This window comes from Drosophila teissieri, chromosome 3R, assembly GCF_016746235.2.
Source record: "Drosophila teissieri strain GT53w chromosome 3R, Prin_Dtei_1.1, whole genome shotgun sequence".
NCBI lineage: Eukaryota > Metazoa > Arthropoda > Insecta > Diptera > Drosophilidae > Drosophila > Drosophila teissieri.
The window spans coordinates 6,360,945-6,387,363 of record NC_053032.1 but is presented as its reverse complement, the minus strand read 5'-3'; the positions used below and the strand labels follow the sequence as shown (position 1 = coordinate 6,387,363).

Here is a 26,419-nt window from a genome sequence, read left to right as displayed (position 1 = left end):
TCATTTATGGCTTCCGTTTTGCCTACTTTTCGGTGACTTTTCGCCCGAGTCCTGCGATTCAGCTTTTGCGATTTTCGTCGTTATTCAAATGGCGTCAGCCTAAAGTTGGGAACTTCATTTGAATTTATTTTCTGTTGTAGTAGCTTTGTAGTTCACAAAGCGATGAGTTTCTGGGCTATAATTAATAAGGTTTCCGAGATGAGATCTTTGAAAAGGATTTAAATTGGGTGAGGCAGGAAATCATGACATGACTACACATGTGTGAATTGTGTGAAATATATCTTTTTTTAAATATAACATTTTTAAAGTATTTTTTGCGTGTACCATTATCTGCTGGGTGCTATCAACGACCCATCGCGAGTTCCATGCATGAATGCAGGGCATTAATGAGTAAATACCATGTGCTGGATGAAGTTAGAAGTTCCGTGAGCAGTCCTTCTATTTGGAACCCTAACCCCAGGGTTGCTCCTTGGCGGGCTTTGCATTCAAACTGTCTGTGATAAGATTCCCTGTATTTGGGTCCGATAAGTCAGGGAACGGTGATAGTAACGAGCCAGAAATTGAGGGCGAGAACAAGGACTCAGTCAACATGCGCTTCCTTCCGGCTGTTTTCGCGGCTCGTTTTTTGCTGCCCTCGTGGGCAAACAGAAGGCTCGTGCAACTGACACGCGTTTCGCATAGTTTGGCCAACAATGCCGAGGGTTGGAGGACACCCTGCTATATCGAAGATGTCTGCGCGGCAGTCCTGCGATATCTCATTTTTATAATTAAAACACTTGGGCCCAGGACATGTGCACTGCCCTCGGGTTGACTTCAGCAGCATTCCGTTTGGCATTCCTTGGAAGCGCCCTACCGAAGCCAAGGCGCTCTCTCTTTCTGCCCCATTTGCCCGTCTCTTTCGCAGAGGGTGATATTTATCAGCTGGCAGGCGAGTGTGTGGTCCTGCTGGCCCGTATCCTGGCCAACAATCTACGTCCATCTGATTGGGGTAGTTGAACCGAACTGCAAATGTTGCGTCGAAAGACAAGGAATACATACAATGCGAATTGTCCTTGAGAAAATGCGCAATTTTGTAATAAATACTTTTTATTTTTAATAACATTTAACAAATGTATTAGTTTAAAAGAATAAATATGTAATAGAAAAAAATATAAAGCTAATTGATCTATTGTTCAAAGGTGGGCACTTCAAAATATTTTTGAGTTCGATGAGGACAAAACAAAACAAATTTTTAATATTTGAACTTATTAATTGGTTAAATAATATTCCTTCAATAATACACACTCGATTATTATTAATATTCGAGATACACTAATATTGGTCGAATTTTAATTACCCATAGATTGTATTTGATTAATTGAACAACCAGAGCCATAAATTAGGTAGTTTATTATTTTTGCATAAATCAATAGTTTGGTTAAAAATTATTATTAATAAATCAATGCTTTTATCTGCCCTCGTTTCAGGTGAGTTCTGTTCACAAGTATCTGCCACTAATGATTTGCCAAGCAATTATCAAAATATATACATATAATATATGTATTTAAAAGTAAATAAAAAACGAATGCAGGCTGAGAGGAAAAAGTTTTTGGCGACCCAACAAAAAAACTGCACGTCAGGAAACTTTGCCATCAAAAATGAATTTATGAACGCAGTTAATGGGTAAGTTTGAGCCGCCTTTGGGCCAGCAGCAAAAGCAACTGGGCAGAAGCCAAAAGCCAACGGCAAACTAAGGCAAACCAACTTATTCTTAGGCCAAAGCGAACGCCAGCCGACCGACCGAGTTTATTAATTTAAAAAGGAAATTCTCGTTTAGTCACCTTTTGATTTAAGTTCGTACAATGGCAAAGTGCAGCTGCACCTCCAAGGTTTAAAAGGGGTGAAAAGGAAGAGCTCTATAGCTTGGTTAGTAGGTTGTCCTGGCTAAACAGGATATATATGTATGTATATGCGAATGAAACGGGAAAGACCTAAAGCTAACGGGTGAATTTAACGTTTTTGCTCTTGGTATGCACAGTAATTAACGACTTGGGCTTTTGATATATTAAATAAAATGATGTTGCCATAAAATTATTCATAAATGCATTGAATTATCATGAGTTTTCTCTTTTGTAGAAGTAAGCAGTCATAATTTTCTCTAGTATCTATTTGGTATTGTACATTTTTTCTACATTTTTTTCATTACTGTGTTGCAATCAAAGTTATTAGCTTTCTTTTACAAGAAATTAACTATTTTTAGGACACTGTGCCCTCTGTTTCTTTCCATTCGGGTGCATATATTTTCAAAAATTCACCCAAGCATGTATATTTTTGTATGCCCCCCATTTATTTCCCGATTCCTCCTGAAAACCGAAAACCTCCTCTGTTTCGGTTGCGTTGAAATGTTCTCGATTTTGTTGCTGGTGACGATGTCCAGAGAAGAGGGAAGTGAAAAACTCTGCCGCAACGTGGGCCCCAGCCCCAGCCGAAGAGTTTTGTTTTGTTTTGGTTTGTGCTGGGTTGCTGGTGTTTTGGTTTTGTGTTTTTTCCGTGCAGCGAGTTCATTCAAACTCATTCAGTCACTCGTGCAGTTTTCTGGCTGCCAGACCATGGCCATTTAAATATGCAAAAAGTTCGCACTGAATGCAGCAGAAATGAGTCGGCCACCCCCGCAGGACTCCCCATTTCCTCGACAATCATGCGCAAAATACGGAGAGCTCTCAGTTTTCACCCCCCAGACAGGGGCGTTGGGTGGTAGTTCGGTGGTAGTTCGGTGGCAGTTGGGAAAAGTTGTTGCACCCCCGCAGATTGCATGCAAATTGGTTAAAGTGTGAATTTATGTGAGAAATATTGTTTGCTCTTGTTTGCGCACATTTGCACTAACACTCGAAAGACACGACAAAATGATTTAACTGCCTATGCAAATTGAAGTCAACTGGCTGACTGACATTTGATTCAAGCAGTTTATTATTTGTGGTTGGTTGAGTTGTGCGACGCTTTTGCCTTTTCAAAAAGTAATTATGATTTTAAAAATAATTAAAGGCTTTGGCGGCAGTCGTAAATCTCTCACATTTAATATGCTTTCATATTTATGCGCTTAAAAATTCCATATCAAATGCATATTTTCGCTTGTGTGTGCAGAGCCATAAACACTCAATTAACGATTTTTAAAATTAATTTTTCATACATTTCTGCACTCTGCATTTCCTCATTTTCCACAGGCTGTTTTTTTCTTGCCTCGGCCAAATTAACAGAAAATAAAACGAGAATGGAAATTTTGTGCAGTTCACTTCACGCCGCTCTGCTTTTCCCGCTGCCCCTGCGCTTCTGTGTGCGGAAAATGCGTTTAATTTATGGCCTGGTCCTGGTCCGAGGACTCGAACCTGAGGACTCGAACTCCTCTCTGCGAAATGCGTGTGTCCGAAAAATTGCCGATTCCCAACTCCAAGTCCCCCGGTCCATATATATTTTGCAACTGGCGCCAATGCAAATGCATTGGCTGCACTCACAAGATGGGGGAATTCTCGGCGAGAGCACTGACCTTTTTTGACATTTCAGTGAATAAGATAAATGCATTTTCATGGCGAGCAATATTTTCACTAGCTTTTGGGATATTTGTACAAGACAACTTTGAATATTGGTTCTCATTTTAATGTAACCCCAAATATATTTAATCAATACAAAATAAAAACAAAAATTTGTACCCTATAAGGAGAGTAAGTCCTAACTACTATCAAGTCCATTAAAACAAAGAATCAAAAAATGTAATTTATAAACGTGCGTATACACATTTTTTGGTGTCCAAATAAAAAGGAAAATACTAGGAAATAAAATACAATTTTATTTGTAAAATGCACATCTATTAACACATATCCTTGCACTAAACAATTCTTCCATCACATCCTCATTCAACTTTACCCAGTCCAGCACTTTACCAGACAAGTTTTGGAGGGGAGTCTTCCACGAATTAAAAATGCAACACAAATTGTATTTGGCACCTGGGCAACCCCTCTACTTGCCCCTTTCCGCAAAAGCAAAAAACAAAAGAAACGGAAGTGGCAGACGAGTGAGCTAGTGAAAAGTTGTTGATAAACAAAGCTATTCCATGGGTTAAAGACATGGGAAACACAGCAATCGAGGGGTTTGCTTGCCCGCACAATTGAATTAGTCAGTAGAGCAAAATGCCAAGTACAGTGAGTGCAACAAAACGAGGCACAGTCCACTGACACGCTACTTCGCATCAAAGTCTCGGTTTGCTTCAAGGTGTTGGCGTGTGGCCGAAAAAACAACACAAAATTGCATTTTTAATTAAGTGCGGCTCACAGGTGCTAAATAGCCATGTCCCTTTTTGGACATGCAACTCTCATTCGCAGATTGTTGCTCGAGCATTTATCGAGGTGTTGCAGCCCTTACATAAAATGAAAATGAACAAACTACGGCTGACTTGGGGGTGTAATTGATTCAATCTGAGGCTTTTTATGTATTTTGTTTCTATTTTACTTTAAAGAACCACAGCTTGGAGTGATAATATGGGCTTCCTCATTATTTGAAAATGTGACCTGCTCAATACCTGGTGAATTTTATGTTATTTTTATTTGTCATGTTTCAACAGAGCTTGCTCTCATTTAAGTTTTATTAACTGGCACGTACAGCGTGCCTTTTTTTGTATAGTCTGTCACATATTCAGCAATTTTCCACTTCACATTGCAGACGTAAATAAAAAGATGCCACGGAAAACGTGCGGGGAAAAATAAAAGCACTGCAATCTCAGAGCCCGGGACATCCAATTCTCGCCTGAAAAGGGGTATAAAAAAAGAGTAAGCTACGATGTTTGCCCCCAGCTCATCCAACCCCTTTTGGGATTGAGTGGCTCAGGCACTGTCGCATCCACACTCACATCCACCTCGTCATCCGTAGCCACAGCGTCAACATTACGAACCTTCCCACAGCAGCTGCTGCTGCAAAACCCCCACTGAACAGAGCCGTATACCTGGACTTTTTAATGGGGGTTCAAGTTTCTCGTTCTGTGCAATCTGAGCATTTTCCTTCAAGAACTTTTATAAAAGTTATTTGTAACAAAATTATGCCTTTTAAAAGGGATGGTTAATTATTTTCTAGTCTTTAAAAATATACGTATGTATATGCTCTGAATTTGTTTAGCTTAGGTCAGCAGGTTGTGTTATTGAACGCCACAAACTATTATCCGGAATTCCCCTCTCTTCTACGCCCCTGCCTTATTTCGCAATCTTCTCCCTGAAAATGCCACATCTCCACCTCTCGAACCGAGGCCATAATAAATAATTGCAACGGCGGCAAACATTTCGCGTTGCACTTTCTGCAACCAAAGCGAAAAAGGCAGCAACAATTGCGCGGGACAGCACTCGCTTGCACTTCCCTCCCACATTTTCGTACGCCGGGTCCTGCCCACTTTGCCCCCGCATTTCCCACCTCCGCGACCCCCGCGCTCCACTCTGCACCCCCACAAATTGCCGCTGGCCAGAGCAACTGTGCAACAGAATGAAGAGATTTTTATCGGCGATTCTCACTGATTTCATGGCAAATAAATCGCTCATTTTCGCTTAATTGGAAAATTATGGCTTTTTCGGCTTGTACGGAGCACTGGTTGGTCAATGGGCAAGGGGCATGGGGCAAGGGACGGGGGATGGCGATCCGCGTGTGTTTGATTTGCATGCATGTGAGTGGAAATGTTGCATGCTTTGCACATGCTTAAATTAAATGCTGAAAATTGTTTGTGTTCTTTGCAAAGAGAAAACCATTCTCAAAGTGTTCTTCTTCATTGCAGTTGAATATGTTGCTTCATTTGGATATAATATTGTGTTTTTAGGTGGGTTATGAAAGTTTATTCTGCTTATTGTTTCGGTTTATAACAATTTTATTTGAACGCTATATTCATTGGGAAAGGAAATGACTTCATGTAAGCGCAATATTTGAGTTAGAAATTTTTAAAAATTCGACTACAATATTTAATACAATATTACATATTTACAATATTTAATACAATATTTAATATTTTCACCCAATTCCATTCAAGCATGGGAAAAGTTCCAATTTAACACGGTGTCGTCTCAGCGATGATTTATGAGCTGAAAAAAGAAGGGCGCAAGGAAAAAAGCCAAAACACGGCGGCCACGCCAACGCCAGCTTGCCTCCGATCCACCCCCACTCTTGCCACTATACCACCCCCACCTATTAAGTCCCCCTCACCGTCCATGGAAACGAAGCACATGTGTCGCTGGCTCGAATTTTCCACCACCGCCATTGTCTGCTCGGGTCGGTATCGCTTGGGTCGCACTAAGCGACGGCAGCATCAAAATCAGGCTGCGGTATCATGGCCGCCTCCGTTATCGTTATATAACCAACCCCGCAGACGACTTATACACACACACACACACACACACACACACACACACACATGTACACAGGCCAGCTGGCAAACTGGCAGGAGCCAAAGGGAAGAGGCGAATGGCTGCCGTTGATGCTCCTGCATCGCCACATGTTGTCAAGCGACGGGCCAAAGGATTTGTCGACCTCTGCGGTCTCAAATTTCAATATCGCCCACGGACACGCACACAACTCCACTTGAGACCCTTTTTGTGGAACGGATAAGGGAGTGTTGGGTAGGGAAGGGGGGCAAGGGATCTTCCGGAAGATGAAACTCGTGCAGGCAGGCTAAACGATTTATAAGTGCGGAGTCCGCAAATCATTGTGTTCAGTGGTTTCTTAGAAAAGTTCAAAACAATATAATCAAAATGATCGAAATGCTAAACAAATCAGTAAAGTATTAAAAAGGGTTTTATAAGGATAAGTCTTAACATTTAGTTAAGTAATATACGCAGAGAGAAGAGAGTTCACCACTTTCCTGGATCTTGCAAATATAAACTGTCACTCGCACGGAAATGAAGAAAACGTATATTCACCATCCATTTTTTAATAGAATAAATTAGAAACTCGGAAAATATGAGGTTTGCATTTTGTTTCTTCTACCATGATCGGTCGCCAGAAAGTATGCAACGCTTTGTACACATCACAGTCGGATGATTAAGAGTTTTTATATTATATTATATTTCCTTATTCTGGTGTAAAAAGGCTTTAAAACTGTCATTACGTTGCAGATTCAGGTGATTCATTCTGCACATGATTTATTCAATTTAGGAATAATAGAATTTTTTGCGCTGTGGTCAAAGAAGTTCGTTCGCGTTAAACTCACTCATTTTACCCCCAATTCACATCGCTGAACAAAGGGACTTAGCTCGCGCCCAATTCCAAGCCGAAATCCCGCCCAGTCCTGTCATAATATAATAAAAATGAAGTTAACCTTTAAACAAGTTGCACCTCTCAGCCAACGACCGGGATTTCCATGCTCAGATATATATAAGTATCTGTGTGAGGGAGAGTCCTTCCTTGGCATGCATGTCTGTGTAAAGTCCGCAGTGGCCGAGTGTCTTTGTGAGAGAGTGCGCGTGCATGTGCGACTATGATTAATTACTTTTGCATACATTTACATACAAATTTGTTGCCACATTGTCTGCCTCGGCCATCGCGCACCCACCCCGCTGCCCTTTGAGCTACCCTTTTTTCAAATGGGGTGGTTCACGGGGGTTGGGGAGACTTTCCTGCCTGCCTGCAGGGTTAATTTCATATGATATTTTTCATTTTCTGCGCAACGGGAACGGAAGGAAGTTGATTTGACAAAACTTTTTTTTCCTATTTTGGCTGCGCTCGTATTCTGCAACTCTGCTCTGATTTTATGCCTGTTGAAGCTCGATAATTGCATTTAAATAATTTATTATTTTTGGTTTTTCTGCTCGTTTAAATCTAGTGCAAAGTGAAATCGAATGTTTTAAGAGGGTTAATGTGAAGTACTTAAAATCGTATTATTTTTAAAAAGCAATTAAATACAATTTTGAATATACAATATATGTATTTATGTTTTACCGAGAAGAATTCAACATTATAAACGAATTCTAGTATATTTTAAGAAAATAAATTTAAAAAATCCCAGTTACACAGATTAAAAGGGAGATTATTTGCAGGGGCGCGACCAAAGGAAACCAACTAATTTCGGTAATTAAAAACTCATATAATATGGATACCCGAAATCTCCGCCGCCCTCTGACTTCCAAAATTAACACGATTTTTCCACTTTGCTACCCTCGAAACACACATGTATATTCACATATATCAAAAAGCAGCAGGAACTAAGCAAAAAAAGGGTTCAAAGCCCAAAGGGAGGACGACGCAACGATGGCGCCGATGAATCCTGCGGCTTTTTCGACTTCCTTTTTTCCAAGGACTGCAATCAGGCTCAGCAGCTGCCTTGCCAGTTAACCTGTCGCCCTGTCGCCCTGTCCTTTGTCTCCGGCCACCTCCTTAACCCCCGAACGGCACTCTTCGACTCACTTTGGGCGTTGTGTTTTATATAATAAATGAGCTAGGTGGGTTAAAGGCGTATTTCTGTCTAGTAAATTAGCAAAATACATGCAGGGACAGAGGCTCAAACATGTGAAAACGTATTTACTGCTGCGGCTGAAACAATGGAGCTAATACATCGGAAAATCTTTTTAAAATATGATAAAACTTAAATATAATGCAACAAAATGTGTACATTTGAAAACGTCGCACTTGCGCTAAAAATACAATACTGAAAGTATTGAACTGACCTGAAAAGAAAAGGGTTTCGAATTCAACAATCGTAAACATCCTACTTTAAGGAAGCTGTTGAATATTAAGATGGATTTTTGAAATTCTGGTGCTATTCTCCTACCTCGTGCTGTGTGCGTGTGCGACGCCACACCTCCTTTTTCGGGTTGAAAATTCCCGGAGGAGTGAGGAGACTAATGGGTTGCCGTGTGCTCTGATTGAGTTCGGCACAAATTGCTACTCAACCGAAACCATCAACCGTACGACCATAGAAACCTCTCCCTCCCACACATATACATATGAAGGTACACAATCCGCCCCTGTACGTGTGTGTATCTGTGAGGGGTTATCCCCAGTTGTCGGCTTGTTAAGTTTAAATAATGCTTTTTGCCATTTCCTCTATGCCAAGGTCATTCAAAATTCAAACCAAGTTTGCATATTCTTCAGCTTCACCCACACACACCCATTCAGATATACATTTACACACACACCTAAGCATTTGGGGTCGCCCTTTCGGAATTGAGTTTGAAATATTTCCAACATTGTCTGTAAATTTCTGCCGCATCATAAGTTGAACTTAAATGAACTGGCTTCATTGAGAAGCATTTTCAGCTTGTATCCGCAACTCCTCCTCTCCACCCACACAATCTCAATCACACCTACACCACTGCACCCACACAGAGAACCACACCACACCACACACACTCACACACACACAGGCAGAGGAACAGTTGTCGCACATGCAATTTATGGCAAATTCCAAGTCTCAATTGGTTCCCAAAATGGAAATTGAAGTGAGACTGAGAGAAAGAGAAACAGAAAGAGAGGCGGTAAATGTTTGCAGGGTACTACCTACAAGTTAAACCTAAATCGAGCCGAGAAAACCTAATAATGCGGGCGGAAGTTTGAACTAAGAACTTTAAAAACTGGTTTCAGGAAATCTAGTATGGATTTCGATGTCAAAAATGAATAACTTATTGCACTGTTATACACGGACAAAACATAACTTTTATTTGAGATTTTATAGAGTATATTTACAACACTGACATCCTAAGAAAGTTAGTATGTAAATATGAAAGTTGGTTTTTTTATATTATCACTTTCTTCTTAATGATCTCAAATTCGGCTCAGATCCATTAGGCGGCTTCCCGCTCAACCAACATTTTAGCCTTCAATCACTTGGGCAATTAATAAATCCAGATGGCCGACCTGCGATTAAACTAGTTCTACCACATAACGGCACTCTCTAAACTGAGTCACCAACCAAAAAAAACGTCGAAATGGCCGCTTTTGTCTTGTGAATTTAGATTGAATCAGAAAGCGCTGACCATGAAGACGGAGTCATGTAAAGAGTTAATCACTTACCGCTGTCAGGTTGGACGGTCCTCCTGCTCCGCCGACACTTAGTCAATATTTCGCTGGTCGAGCTTTTCATCTGGACCGCTGCGGACTGGGAGCTCGGAAAAGATTCTTATCGCCTCGACCGCAATGGACAGGGCAAATTCATGGCGTGGAGCGAAAAACACGAATCATAGTCACATCATGCGCGCGCTAGACAGCCAAACAAGATATAGAAACACGAAAAATATAGAAAAAAATGCCAGATACATCGTACTTGCGGTTCAGGTTCAGGGTCCGCAGGGGGGACTTTATCGTTGGCGCTACGACAACAAAAGGCGACCTCACCGACACATCGTTCATTTTAATTTGCACAATAACTCACAAACAACCAAAGCTAACTCGGTCTTTTTTCGCAAAATGAAAAAATAATTACCCGAGCTCAAGAGGCAGAAAGCGAATGAAAAAATCCGAAAACCAAAGGTTAATTTAAATTTCAAGTCACACAAGAGACCAGAAGTTGCTGCGGTACTTTGTCCCCCCATCTCCCCACCGCCATTCCAGATAGTGTCACGAAAATGACTTACAGGTTACTTCAGCTCAGTTCTCCATCTTTCGCCTGCTATTCATCAAAATGCAAATCTCGTTGCCACAAGACCGACAGCAAAAAATATAGGATGAACGCCTGGGATTCACTGGTTGTTTTTTTTGTTTAAAAAGTATATATGTATGTACATGGAAAAATATATGTACGTATGGGAGTCGAGGAGTTAGTTCCACTTGAAGATCGAGATAATCTTCGCTCGAGTTGATGATTATTGTTTATTAAGTGTCGGCTCTGTCATTAAACTAAAAGGAACTTTACTTTTTTGGGGCAACGTTTTGGCTTCTTTTGTTATACTTATATTTTGGTTTTTTCTTGCCGTCGCTGATTTTGAATCTAGTGGCAGTGTGTGGTACAGTTCTGTTCGTCGTTGTATACAAATCATTTAGAAGCCGTTTTAATATTTGTTATTAAGTAGAAATCTGTTGTTTTGCTTGACGATGGTGGATATGTGACATGCCGAACGCGATTTTCAGGATCCACTTTACGCGGTCAAAATCGCGTGGTCTCGAGTTATCCTTAGAAAAATCCTTACCAAATTGCTCCAATAGGTGGCGTTTTGAGTTTTTCACTGCTTCCACAGCTTTCTGTTTTACATTCACAGCTATTATCCTTTAGCCAGGACTAGGTCCCTTGCGCATTCCCCCTATTATCCTTTAGTCGGGACATGAACCCGCAGTGAATGTCCTTCATCCTGAGTTTGTACCGTAGTTCAGCCACCGACCGCTGATAGGCGCTATCAGTTTTCTTCCTGTTCGGAGCAGTGAAATATTTTTACATCTGAATCCAAAAGAAAGTTTTCAATTATGACAGCGTACGGAACATTATTTGTAAGACTATCAATCAAGATTGGCAAACATCGCAACTGCTTTTCTTTGCATTTAGTCAGTGCAAGCTCCATTCCCCGGAATTTATTTTTAGCTACAAGTGCAAAATTGGTTTTGGGCACCGGCGACTGCGCATTCAAATGCCGCTCATTAAATGTGTCCGCGTTGTCTGCATAAATCAAACGAACGCACTCCGATTTGGGGATGGGTGGCCCACCCACGATCAGATTCAGCGATCCATCGATCGATACGGGGGTTCGACCAATTAATTTAGTATTTCGATCACAAACGGCGACTTAAGCGGCCAAAAACTATTTTCGCTGTTTAATTTTACGATGCTCTCGGTTCGGGGGAAGGCTTTTTACGGTTTTTTACGACTCTCGGCCATAAATCGCAACGAGTGCCGCTGCCGGGGGCTAAATGACAAAAATATTTATGGATGTTTTCTGATGTTGGGCGTGAGCTGGTTGTCTGATCTGTCATTCACGTGTCAGTCCGCGATCCCCCCAGATTCCCCATCGCTGGGTGGGTTGGCCCTCCTTTGTGTGACTTGTGTGACTTTCAACAATTACGCAGCGAGCGCAAAATATTTTCGCGATCAAAACAAACGGCGCAAATAGCGCAAATATTATGCATATGAATTTGGGAACAGTTACGCCTAGGTGGTCCTCCACGCCCCTCCAATGCCATAAAATGTTTTCGAATTCCAAGGGTTTATTTGCTTCTCCATTGCTTTTTTTCGAGAGTGCTACGTGCGGCAGAGCGTGTCCGCAAAAACAATTTCAAGCAACTTGAGGAAAAATTGCTCAAGACTTTACTTGAGTGCAAAATAATTGGAGGGGGTCCCTCCCCTTGAAATTCAGCTGCGATCACTTTCTTCTTCGATAATTATTTTGATTGGAAGGGGAGCAGCAAGAGAAATTTGGCAATATACTGAAAAATAAATCGAAAGTCTCTTTCAAAATTAGTTCAAAAAAGTCCGAGCTCTAGTTAGCTCTAGCTTTGCATAAATCTCTAGAACCAGAGTTGATCAAAGTTCAATGTTTTTTTATCTAATTTTAGTCATCGATCCTTAAATCTCGCCCTGAAACGGAACACTACAAGCCAAAGCTGTGGTAATTCTTTATACTTGCGCAATTAACAATCAGCGGACTCGAAGCCAAATCGAAGCCTGCCCATTGTTGGCACCGCAACCTTCTAAACCAGGTGCATACATGTGTCACTCCTTCTGTCGCTTTCATAAGGTCTCCCCAAATAAATATAAAAAGGAAAACACTTCGCGCCTTGAGGTCTTTGAATTTTGTACACACCGATCAAATATGTTATTATTATATTTAAACGTATACCCCGTAAACCCCGTACAATAATAACTAATACAAATCAAAAGTAAATAAATATTTTGATAACGATTAAATCAAGTAATGACTGTACCAATATCACACCCACACACATGAGTTTCTTATATTTAATTGTTTCGAAATTGCCAATTTCTGATATTTATTTTAGTTAATTCACTTGAGAGAATATTTTACAATATGCAAATACACAACATTTATTCGCAGTGCAATCAACTGCATTGAAATCGCATTATTAACGCCTGCAAGGAGTGAGCTGCAGTGCATAGTCTGGGCCATTCCATTCAATTCACTTACCAAATTGGCAGCGGCCAAGCCAAGAAGTCGGGTGTGAAAATAATCTGTTTAACGAGGGAGTTTTACAAAAGACCCGAAGATGCCACAAAAAGAGGCAGCAGCGGCCACAAAAGAGGCAACAACAAACGAGCAACAATAATGACATTTGGCGCAAATGAATGAGAAGCGGGCTCAAACATCCGTTCCTCCACCCTTCCCCCTCCTTCTCAGTAGCTTACCGCAAAAGGATATGACAGCAGCTTCGAAGCCGAGCCTGCACCTAAGCATGAGTCCCAAACTTATACTTTAACTGAAACCGAACCTGACAGCCTGCCACTTGGTCTCTGGCTCTTTTGGCCGTGGTCAGCTTCCTTGTTTCGCTTGGTACTTGGGCACTTTGGTGCACTTTGTTAGTGTTCTTTTTGCTGCCGATCGTTTCTTTTTTCCCTGCGTTCTGTGTGCGGAGCGACTCGGTGACATTAAAAGGTGGGAAAATGTCAAAAGTTGGCAACGTACGAATCTTTTGTCTTTCAGCTGATACCCGAAATAATTGCTGTGGGATATTTTCTTCAAGTATAAAATTTTAAGTAGAAAAAATATCAAAATTTTATAAGATACACATTGGGTGTTTATGTAATCGTCGATATAAAATACAAAAATCACATGAAGTGATAAACTTAAAAGCATTAGCTATAAAACACAAATTGGATATTTACATTAAACGACAATGGCCCTGAACCATTTTACGTTTCCTATTTCTTGAACTAATAGCCAGTAGATTTTAACCAAAGTTTTGAAATTCCTTGGTATATAATCTTTTAAAATTGTTTTTAAGAAATTCCCAAACAAAAATTCAAAAATAGTTTATATTCATTTATTTGAAAGATAAACACGACATTTTACATATGTGCTTCCGCTACCCGACCACATGTGGCGCCACTAAGCGGAGGCGTTAATTTTCCTGCTAAACAATGCAAGCCACAACTTGAATAACCTATTTCTCTCCATTGCAGTGCAATAATGGATTAACCCAGCAGTAAATGGACAACAAAGGTGGATTACCCACATGGATAACGACAATTTAGCCGCGCATCGCAAAAGGTAGGCCGCAAATTGAATCAATTTCGCTACACAAATGTTTAACCCGCAACATTCGGGGCGCTCGCTATTAATCCTAAGTGCTTCCCGTGATATTATGCAAATCGAACATATCGCCGGGGAACGCAGGACAGAAGAGGCCGCGATTCGGTGTACAAATGACAGTTGGCTGTGACACAAAACAGGGACTTAAAGAAGATGTTGAGCACTCTGCAAGTTGCATGCCAACATCGGCAGCAACGACAATTTTCACCGGACAAAAGACGTTTTCATTTATTCATTGATAATGCTTTAAGAACTGCAGCAACAACCACATAAAAGTCCAACAACGACAAAGCGCAGCGGGAAGAAGAAGAGCGAAACATGCGACAAAACAACATAATTTAAATTTTGCGCATGCATCAGGTTTTCTCTCCTTCCACGAAATAAAATAACGAAGAAAACACCCGGGCAACATGTTGCCGCAACACGCCAAGAAACCCAGCAACACAGCACCCCCCTTAAAAAAAACGGTTTTATTTATTCCTTTTCATGGCTCGTAATCCGGTAGCTGTTGCTTTCCTGCACCTTTATTGTTGTTATTGTTGCTGCCTTCGATTTGCTTTGAATGAAAATGAAATTATCGCATTATTAACTATGAGGCTGGATGCTCCGTTGGGGAAGAGCAGCGCTTGGACCCCGCAGACAGGGCCTAACAAGATGGTCTAGAAAGAGGCTGGCACTCCCACCCCGAACTCCCCCTTTGTGGGTCCGTGGGTCCGTGGGTCCGCCCGACCGCATACTTAACAATAAAATGAATTGTTAATTCCCTTGCACCCTTGCACCCTGGCACTTTCCGCCGTTTTCTTCCCATTTTGCTGTTTGTGGGCTCAGCCCAAAGCGATTCTTGGCCGTTTCGAGTGCAGAATGCTTTTCTGCCTGCCTTCGCCGATGTAATGCTCAAGTGCCTTTCTTTTATCTGCGCCACAATCGCCAGTTGGCCGAGCTTCTAGATGAGTACGATGGGCGTGGTGGGGGCAAATGTGGCTAGAATTGGCACTTAAATAAATAGGGACATTCGATAGTTCAAAACGCCGCACGATTGTTTTCAAAATGTTATTCTGTTTGATGTCCAAAAACCGAGTTTATTGATTATTGTAGTCAAATACGGTCGCATTTCGAAATACTAATAGCTTTATAGACACTAGCTTAAATTCAGTTATCAGTTTCAACATTTAGCAATTGATTTTACATTTTATAGCTGCATGGTTTGCTATTCAATCCACTGTTTGGACCAACTTCACTGGCTGGAAGTTCTTTAGGCGTGCTTTAAAGCAAAATACCGAACTTGTTCTTATTTTTCGTATGTCCACTAAGCAGAGACCAAAGTAAAACCAAAGAACGAACCGAACAATTGTTCGCGCGCCAATTGTCTTCGTCCAGAGGTACCACTGTCCCATCTCACTGGGTCTGGGCTTGGGCTTGGGTTTGGGATTGGGCTCGGGCTTGGTCCCACAATGGAACAGACCTCCAGACTCTGGGGCCTCAGCAAATGTCTTCTTCCACAGAATTTGAAACGGAAACATCGAACACTTTGTTTTGGTTCTTGTTTCACATTTTACTTGTTTGCCTTGGCAGTCTTTTTCGTTTGCGGATTCTACCAGTTTACTATATTTTTTGCTGCCTTTTTGTGAAACTCAGTTTGGCGTTTGTAAGCGCGCACATGCGTAAGTCTCTCAGGTTGGGTCAGTCACGCAATGGGCCGCGACTCTGGGATTTTGGATCTGGGATTTGTATTGGGAACAGAACCGAACGCAGCACGTAACTGCAGCGACTTTAGTCAAAATTAACAAGCCTCAAAACACAATTTCCAGCGCATGCAAATTCGTTGTCAAAATAAAGTAAAATAAGACCAGTGAAATCGAAACAGAAACTGATAGTACACAATAAGAAATAAAAGATCTTAAATGCTATTCAAATAAAATGTAGCAACCGTGAATGACTAAATTAATCTTTAACTTAATTGCTGCTACTGTACATTGCACAGTGTGACCTTGCTTCCAAATAGTATGGAATATTTGGTTGCTAGTGTGAACGTGCTGTTGAAATTTTGGGAAATCTAGAAGGAAATTGTATTATTACTTGTGGTTAATCATTTGGTAATTTTTTATATTTGGAAGGAGTCTGGAATCGTCCCAGGAATGATAGTCAACAATTTTGTTGTTATTATATTTTTTCCGTGCAAAAGGTGGACATGCTAAGAAGGAGTTTGGAGGGGCAACTGCAGTTAAGCGATAAATGAGTTACTGACGTTCGAGCATGTGCATGTCCAGTATCAGGCTCCATTCGAGGCTCCTTCTTGGTCATTCGAGTGTCTTGCTCCAGGCCAAAAAGCAGGTGCTACATCCACGGAGAAACCTTCGACACCCTCGCCTCCCCGCCGCCTGACCTACTCAACCCGCAGCAACATTTCAACAGCCTTCAAAAGGCATTTCCAGACATTCTCATATGCAAATTTATGCACTAAGCGGACCACTTTTTTGGAGGGCGTGGTGAGGGGGATGAGGTGGGCGTCGGTGGAGGATGTGGAGGTGGTGGGGGCGTCACCTCGGGCACATCGCGTAGTTGTAGAAGAAGAAGAGGCTGTGGAGCTGGCGAGCAAAAATTGATATATGCCTGGGTTATGGTAAAAATCAGCTAATTGATCTGCGGCTAACATGATTTTTATCTTTTGAGAACTTAATTATTTTCTGTTTCTGTTTCGCCAGCCGTACGAGTTGGGACTCGCAATTTGAAATCGATATGGGACTGGTATATACACTATATACATACATACATATGCACGTATGTATGTATAACCGATATCTTAACCAACTGACAGGGGACAGAAACAGCATAAGAAACTGAGATACTGGAGCGGAAGCGTTGGAATGCGAAGGTCTTCGTTATAGAGCTTTAATGGATCGGCTTTTAGAGGTTTCCTAATTAATTAGGAATAAGTCAGAGTCCCGTTGCTTTTGCAGGGCATCACACATCACGCTAACTTTCGGTACATCTAAGTACAAGACTAATGGCTTTAACACAAACACTTAGTAGAAACCATAGATACATTTCTTTGGCTTAGATTTTGCCCATTATTACCATAAGTGATTTTCCCAAAGGTAAAAACTAAAATCTTTAAAAAGGAATGGAACTAATCATTAGGGTATAGGTTTATCTTTGGAAGAAGCTAAGAAAACATTTTATTTCAGACTTATAAAACATAATAAATTCAACAAATTTTTATTAAATAAAATAATCATTTTTTAGATTCACACAAGATCTGGCAAGTATTCCAACTTGCTTGCACCCATTTTTTTCTTGCAGTGTTGCGAATTTAATTTGATTGTTTGCCCAAGCCCGTTACCATTGTTTGGCCAAAAGCGATTGCCTTGAAGGGGGTCAAACGTGCGAATGGGCCAAATAGACGAAAATAACCAAAGCCAAATCTAATTCTTGTCGGTTGCCTTAAATGATCGAAAGCTTTATGTTGCGTGCCACAAATACGGCAGCGGAGAATTTATGTTAATATCAAAACACTCGATCAATATGCGAGTCAGCTGAGGGCAGTTATCGGTATCGTTCAATTTGGCAATGGAATTAAATTCCGATAAAAAAAGGGACGAACTAGTCAGGCAAAAAGACAAAGTCAAGATTTGATTATTGAGCCAATGGTTTTCATTTAAATAATGTGTATGTATTACTTGTATTTCCCTTTACTTAAAAACTACGATTTTGCAAGATACATGGGGTCAATATGACCGTGGGAACGAACATGATGAAAGTACTAAACAGTTAGCATCTAGTTAATGGGCACACTAAGCTTATAAGATCGGGTATTGATACATCCACTAAAAACTAGGTGGTTTTGGCAGTTGCTACATGACCCTTACAAATCTAGTTGGAACTGTTCCTGATCCTTGATCTGCTAGGACTGGGCAACTCGATTAGTTTAGTGCCTCAATTGATACGCAAGCGGAAATTCCCGAAAATTTCCCAGTGTTTGAACTCAAAACCAATGTAATTAAAGAACTTTTCCATGTTATCGAAATATGTTGATAAACTTTATCTCATGATAAGAAGAGCACTCGCCTTTTCGGAAGGAACTAAATAGGAGTCATGGAGTCCGGGCGTCATGGAGGAGGAGTAGACTTCTGACATCTGGGTCGGATCCGGGCAGGTGCAGGTAATGGTATTTGGTGGAACAGGTTCTTGACAGTATGTCAGTCGACCACCACCCAAACCACACACTCTGGACTTTTAAGCATGGTGGACCTAATATCCTGGTATGGCTTGTTTTTCATGCAATGGTATAAGTCCCAAACATCTGATTGATGGTATAATGGACCTAAACGCATATGTATATATACTTGCTATTGCATTGCTGTCTTATACAGTAAGGCACTGATAAGCTACGAAGGCTATGCAAGAAAGTATTATACCCTAATCAAATTATTAGTAGGAATAATGAAGTTATTTCAAAGTCAAGTTGCATTTTATTTGCTTTTTTTCATAACACTGCTATTTTAGTGAACATCCGAATTTATGCCTTTTATGTTGTTCTTATCCATTTATTTTCGATCATGGGCAGGTCCTGTTCTGGATGGTTGCTTACAGCTGTGCGCTACTCTTAAGAGACAGCAGAATAATTTAAGAGAGGATTCTCTTAGCGCAGCTGTTGACCAATTCCAGTTTCTCAACACAGGGTCTGCCGACTCACATTCACATTTCGGGTCGGCTTTCGCCATTTGGCATCCGCCACTCGAATTCGAATTCTTCACTTTGAACTCCGCACCGCAATGGTTGAAATCGAGGATATTTGGAAATTGCCGTCGGCAAAATCATGGCCGACTCGTCTCTCTGTTGTTGTATTTGTGGTGTGTTTGTGTGCCTCTGTGCGAGTGTGTTTGTGTGTGTGCCTCCCTTTTTGGGTATTTTTTGCAAATTGATTCGCGCGGCCATTACTCATTTTATTTCTGTAAAAACATTTAAGTGTCGATTTAAGATTTCGAGCTCATCAAAATCTTCATTTATTTTCAGCCTTGAAATCATTTTGGATTTTACACTCTAATTCATATAATTTTGTCTGACTCATCAAATTTGAAATTAAACTTACCGACGGCAAAGCAGAAAAAAAGACCGTCTATTTGATGTTTTATTAAATGGCCAAAGTTAATTGCATTGATTAATTTTTAAAATTTGAAATGAATAAGTATGTATGTTTTATAATAACATCGCTTAATCCTAAGTTTTAATTTATTTTTTACTTAAATAAAAAAAGAATATATTTTCAATGGGCGTTATGAGGATGCAACTCAGTGTCAACAGTTTTGTTTTAAGCTACATATGTACATACATACATAAGCCAAAAATAAAATGTTGGGAAATAAATGTTAAATGTATTGTTGTACATCCATTCGGAACGACTTAGTCAAATCAAGAATTAGAGAGAATTAAGCCGAATATTTTATTTACAAATTAGAGTTTTAGCGTTATGAAGCTATTACGGAGCAATTGGCCTTTTTATTTGATTTTACAAATGGTATGATATAAAATTTAATTCCGAATCACCAACAATATTTGAGCCCACGTATTACAGTACCTCAACAAGTGTAGTATTTATGGATATTTAAATGCTTTCCCATGGCGCACATTAATCTGAGTGAGACTCATTAAGCAGCCTTTCATTTGGCTTTCAATCGATTCTCACATCAATTTAATGCACAGCCATTCGCTCGTTCCCCCAATTCCCAAATATTGTTCATGCGCTTCTTCAATTCAACTTTGCTTGGGGCTTTGGTTTGCGTAGCTGTTTTCTCGGCTCTTCTTTTTTCTTTCGATGGAATTGGCACTTAAGTTACTCAAGTGGAAAAAGTTTTTGTTTTTCGTTTACTCGATATACTATATGTAACTATAGAAAAAATAAAGGAACACCAAGACCAAGAGCAAAAGCAAACGCAGCACCCAGATGGGGGAAACTCCCTCCAACTGTCTCTTTCTCAGCGCTATCTCTGTCTCTTTCTCCGGCCTGTCAGCTGGATTTCTTCATGGGGGTTATGTATACAAATACGAGTGTACATATATCCTCCCTGGGACTATTTTTGCCTGCAAAACTTTTGCCGTCCCTTGTTTTTCAGTTTTTTTTTTTTGTATTTTCGCTTGCTTCTTAGTTGTATATCCAATTCAATTGAAGGCTGACAGCGGCAAAAATTTTCATTATGAAATTGGATCGTTGTCAATTTGGCTGGAAAAAAGTGGTTGCGAAGAAGGGGTGGCTTGAAAGGAGAGAAAACTCGAAGGCCTCGGGTTATTATGGTTATTACTTGTTAGCCCGGAAATTTGCCGCGCGGACAGTTAGCACCTGTTAGGCCTACAACTTTTTTATGGCCGTGTTCCCTTCCTCCTCTTTTTCATTACCTGTTTATCGCTGCATCTCTACAAATAGCTGTTCACTTTGAAGACGGTTCGAAAGCAAAGTGAAAATGCTATAGCGAAAAGAGCGGATAAATAGCAAAATTCCACAGTGCATCGCCTCCGTCCTCGGCACCAGTTCATAAATTAGAGTTGGCTCCCTCTTCTTATTTGTATGCTTTTGTGGGCTTTCGGGGGATTTCCAGGGGTCTTCAGTTAGCCAGTGATGTGATAATTGCGGCTTGGCTCAGCTTGGCTTACTTTGTTCGCCATTTAATTGTTAGTAATTTGTGCTTTCGCGTTCTCCGCCTTCCACCCCCTGTTTTCCACTTAGTTTTCCCTTTTCGTTTGCCAGTCATTTATTCATTTATGCAAGCCGCGCTTTTTTCTCCTTCGGTTTCTCTGGCGAAATTGTTTAACAAATTCTCGCTGGCACGCATTGCTGGCTACGGATGCCCTTTAATCCATTGTTTTTATTACTGCCGCGCTTCTTCTCTGTAGGCTGGTGCTTTTCTATCCTTCTCTGGGTGGCAATTGCAATGAATGTTGTTATTTCGGCTTCACTTGCACCTTTACGCTTCGTAGTTTGTGTCTAAGCTTTGACGTGCACTTCCTTTTCATGTTAACAGAAGCGTGAAAGGCTTAAGAAATAAGTAAGTCAGGGGAAGGTGGACCACTTCCACCAAGAAATTTTAAAAGTTAAGGAAAATCAGGGTGGAATGATGAGAAAATCTAGCTTTAATAATGAATTAGGTAATTCACAAAAGACAAATAAGAAAAATCTCCCTTAACAAATGTATCATTTAATTTCGAATAGAATATTGGTATACTAATAAATATTTCACACTCACATTTTGTATTCGAAATAAAATAATTAAGATCGAAACGTAAGTTATCGAACTTCAAAAATATAAACAGTGGCTAATAATTTAAGTGCGTATGCTTTTTCGTATTATACATTTTATGGTTTATATGCGTAGTCCTAAGCTCGATTTGAGATTTTAGCTGACTGATTGGGACAATGAAAGATATAATATCTGAGAATCCACTGTACTCAAAACAAAAGTCGCCTTCCTCGCTGCGAAATTCCCCTGTCGCTGGTTCCAAGAATAAAAAGGCTTAACCCCCAAAAAACAGAAGTCGAAGAAACTGAACAAAAATTGTTACCCAGAACATTTAAGGAACCTCGGAGACCGCAAAAGAAGAACTTTGACATTTTCCTTTTGTGATCAACGTCTGCGTTCTCTTTCACTCATTCGTAAGCCATAGTAAGCCGCCCCCTCTGGAAACCCCCTTCCCCGCATCTTCTGTCATTGTGTTGAACGTTTTCATGTTTTTGAGCGCAAAAACTTCTTGGGATTATTTTTGTGCGACTTTTCGGGCATGTGAAGTTGACTTTTTGACTCTTTCGGTAGAATAACATGGACTTTTGTTTCATCTCCGCTTCTACGTTTTCTTCACCACTTTTATTCGTGTGTGCCTGCGACTTTATTCATAGTTTTGTGGAGCTTTTGGGCTGTCACCTTTTATTTTTCCTTTTTTGCTTGGGTTTTGCATGTGTCACAAAACCGAAACTGCGACTGCGGAAATAGAAAATTGTTTTCTCGGCGGTTAACAAGTTTGACCTTCACACTCAGCTGAGATGCCACGCCCACTATGAAGGGACGACTTGAGTCACATATGTATTTCCCTACATCGTATTTGTTCTTTGACGATACCACATAAATCAAAGTCGCAAAACTACAGAAACAAAAAAGTGGCAGGCTTTTGCAAATTACTTGGAACTTGACATCGCATCGCCGATGCCCCAAAATAAGTTTTCTCCTCCGACCTCTGGGTATCGCTTAGCATTTAAGAATACCCACTAGCTTATTTTTTATCTCATTAATTCGCTTCGCCGTCTCGCTCGCACGGAGCAGCGGCATAGCAAAGTGAAGCAACATGTGTGGCCGTCTTTTAGAAGTCAGAACCCAGAGGAGAGGATCCGTTTATATAATTCTCTTCTTGCTTGCGAAGAAAACTTAAATGCAAAATGCATATTCATTAATTACTTTTATTTCTGTAGCTCGTGAATATTCGACTTTATATATTGTCTCTATTGCTATGATGGGTACGCAATGTCCAACAATTGTAATACTCCGTTTTCCCACTCGCACTTAATAAACATGAATGGGGGAATCGTATTTGGTATCAGCAAAGTTTTTAGAATAATAATGCCAAAAAAGAGCCCCAAACTCTCGTACTAATATCGAAGGCAGCAATCCAAACGCTCAGCAGCCGGAAAATTACGCTAATCAGTCGCTCCACTGGCGATTAGCGACTACAAAACGAGAGCCAACAATAAATAAATAAATCAAATTCACAACAAACAATAGCAGGAGTAAGAATACGATGCGGGGCGGGGGCGAGGGCATTGAGAAGAGGGCAAACTTTGCCAAGTGATTTGGATAAATTCGATATTGTATAGGCGAGTGTATAAGCTGGCGGGGGAAATCTTTGGGAGCAGAGAGAGTGGTCAACAAATATTTTGACATTTTTCCAGCAGCAGCCATAAATCACTCAGCGAGTGAGCGAGTGAGAAAGCTGACAGATTTCTGGGCTCTAGACTCATAATTAGAAAATAAGTTCGAGTAAATCCAGTGGTGCGGCTGGAAAAATTAGATGGTGATTTCACGCTTAAAAAAGAAACACTGGGTAAATGTAAAATCGCGGCATACTTCTAGGTTACTGCTACTGAAATGGCTTATGCAGTTGGCAAACTAAAAATGAAAAATGTTACAAGCGATAGAATATTTGGGATGTAATTGTATAATTGGATAAGGTACTTCTTTACTATATATGCCTTTTTTGAAGCTTAAAAGTCCGTAGCTCCAAATCAGCGCACAATTCTTTGGAATCCCGTCGATTCTGTGATGTATCTTTGCATATACTCTCTTATCTATCCGTTTACTTCCGTATGTGTATCTGTATCCATTACTTCTGCAGATTGTCAAGTGCTAAGTGCTCCAGAGTGGCGAGCTGCGCGTCACAGGAGCAACCGGAGCACTTTGACAGACTATTATGCGAGAAAGGTTTCTTTCACTTTCCGCGGCCGTGCAGTGTAGTGGAGCGTAGGATCGGGGGAGTCAGAAAGCGGAGAAGCGGAATATAGGAGAATCAGAGAATCGGGGAATCGGGGAACCCGAGAGCCCGGCAGCCGGAGAAACCAGACGTGAGAAGCGGAGTAGCGAAAGATGTTCGAGTCGTTGCGGAACTGTCATTTCCGTTTTACTTGTAAAATGAACATGGAAGTATTCGAGGCAGCCGACAAAGTGGCAGCAGTAGCTATAGCTGAAGCTACAGCCATGGCCCTGCTCATAGGAACTGTAGCGGGCGGAGCGGAGCGGAAAGGAGCAGCTGACGCTGACTTGTTATATACTAAACTGCCCGAGGGGCGGGCACTGGGAAGCGGGAAGTGGGATGGGGGCTGTGGGAAGCGGGATTCGGGATTCGGGCGGAGGTAAGCGGAAAGCGGAAGGATGAACGAGGCCAGCCAGACAGACAGTCAGGGAAGACAGAGACGGACGGAGCGCGAGGGAGACAGACACAATGGGGCGGACGGACGGACAATTGCGTTTAACGTTTTTCGCAAAAACTTTTCGCTCCGCTTTCGTTGGATGTTCTGCGCTAAAGGAAATTGCCGGCGAGTCGCAGACGAAACGGAGGCAGTGTTGTTAACAATAAATTCCAAAAAATATAGCTAAGTCTATAAGTGATAAATGTTGTTTAGCGTTGGGCAGATATTGCATTTAAATAGAAAGTTAAGCTTCAAAGAATGAAAGCAAATCTTGTTCAGTTGAAACTATCCTAACTATTTAAGCATAAGACTCAACAATCATTTAATCATTTAAATCAATTATTTAAAAAATTCTATTACAAAATTAATAAGCCATACCTGATATCAGACTAAACTATTTTATTTATCTGAAATTTAATTTCAATTTGAATGTGATCCATTATAAGAACCTGAAAATCTGGTTATAATTCGGACGTACATATCTCTCCAAGCGGCCAGAAATGAGCCAACTTAGCAGCTCCCAAAGGAGGGGAGGCTATCGGCGGTGGCAACTTGGTGGGGGGAAGGGTATGAATGGAGCGGGTGGTTTGGGGCAACAACGCAACCAAGCATTTCGCACTGTTCCCGCTCCGAAGGTAACAACGCAAGAAAATGCCAGGCAACAAGACAAGCAGAACTGACGTAAAAAGATTTTTGTGTTTCCCCCGGGCCGGCTAACCACCTCCATCCCCCTGGCCACACTTACTGGGGGGTGGCGTCTGGCCGGATTGAAGCCTCATCATGAAGCTTTCGCCCTCAACGATAAATGCGAGTGCGATCTTTAAGCGCTGTCCAAACGCCGCGAAGTCCATTACTGAAACTTGGAAGGGGAGAGCATTTCAACGCGTGCGACTTTAGATTGGAATAAGTAGCAAGTAGCAAGTAGCAAATAGGAAGTGGAAAAGGAAAATTGTAATTAAATGTTAAAAATTCAAAGAAATTGGGGTTGAATGAGGACGCATGAATAGACATCCGCCTAAAAATAGCATTTCATTGGGAAAAACATGTGGATTTGAGTTCTGTGTTTAATTTTATAGAAATAAATACATAAAGCAATTCAAATATGCACTTTAATTATTTAATTTTAAGCCTGTTATCAATCGATTAAAGCTTGCATTTGTTGTGTAATCTATTAATCAACTAAAAGCTTAAAGTTACAAAAATTCAAAGACCCGAACTTTGTTAACCCCAAACCTCCAACGAAAACGGAAAATTGTTACATGTTTTCACTTACAATGCAAAATTTCTCTGGCTCCAGGAAAACTATTAGGTGATGGAAGGGAAAATTTTAATGAAAAATCTTTTGGCCAGCATCAAAAGCCACTTGAAAGGGCTTTCCCCCTCATTCCCTACAACTCTCCCCTCCCTTCCCGGAGGGCCACCTCTCTCTTTCGGTGACATGAATGCTGACAACGTGTCTTAGTTTGCACAAAACGAGCTCAAGAGATGCAGTGCACACACAGAGCCACATGGGTTTCCACTACCAGGACCCGAAAGCCTGTTGTTGACTCCTTTATGCCAGTGTATGTGTGTCTGCTTTCCTGGCTTGTCATATGAAAAGAATTTTAATTTAATTACAAGCCTGGACTGGGGCAATAAGTGCTGGACAGTAGTCTAATATTATCAATTAAAAAAAAATAAACACACACAATAATAGATTATCCTGCCAAGGATAACGAAAAATAATTTAAAAATTTAGCTATTCGCTAGAAACCGAAACTCATAAATTATGTTACGAAGTCCACCTTTAAAATTTGATTTTACCTATCTCCTATATAATAATAATTTTCACAAAACTGATAGCATTCGCAGTGCAGGCGAAAATTCTCTTAGGCCTTTGCTGATAATCAATAATAAAAATCAAGTCCGCATAAATCATTTCCTCCTGTCTGCTAGATGCATATCGCACTTGTCTGGGAAATTAGGAAAACTTCAGCAGTCCCCTTCCAAAAATGTGTTTTCAATTTTCATAATTTTCGGTTGAGAGAATTGCGCCGTCGGCGTTGACACCAAAATCAATATATAGGAAAATTCCTTGCAGGCTGTTTTCCACAGGTATTTTTTCTCAGCTCAACTGCTTTGTCATATCAACAGACGCCCGCCCCCCGAAAATAGTACCCCACACTAGGGGCGCCACACTTTGCGGCAAGGCCGCACGTTCGTGCGTTCGTGCCAAAAAATAATTTCCTACTTGCCAGACGCAGTGGCAAAGTGGCAAAGGAAAGATCGCAGCGAAGAGGAGGAGGGCGGAGCATCT

At 40.9% G+C, this 26,419-nt stretch overlaps 1 protein-coding gene and 1 long non-coding RNA gene across 4 annotated transcripts in view; one reads left to right on the top strand and one right to left on the bottom strand.

Moving 5' to 3' along the window:
* The window catches only part of LOC122619660 (homeotic protein antennapedia), a 103,887-nt gene that overhangs the window by 13,882 nt on the left and 63,586 nt on the right, over nt 1-26,419 (top strand). For all 3 annotated transcript variants that reach the window (XM_043796720.1, XM_043796717.1, XM_043796718.1), the window contains exon 2: nt 14,054-14,141. The gene's annotated coding sequence lies outside the window, so the exon portion shown is untranslated. The remainder of the gene's footprint in view (nt 1-14,053; nt 14,142-26,419) is intronic.
* LOC122619662 lies at nt 106-1,149 on the bottom strand. The gene is made up of 2 exons (XR_006326089.1): nt 1,039-1,149; nt 106-979 (listed from the first exon to the last, which is right to left on the bottom strand). It is a non-coding gene; the product is annotated as an uncharacterized LOC122619662 (long non-coding RNA).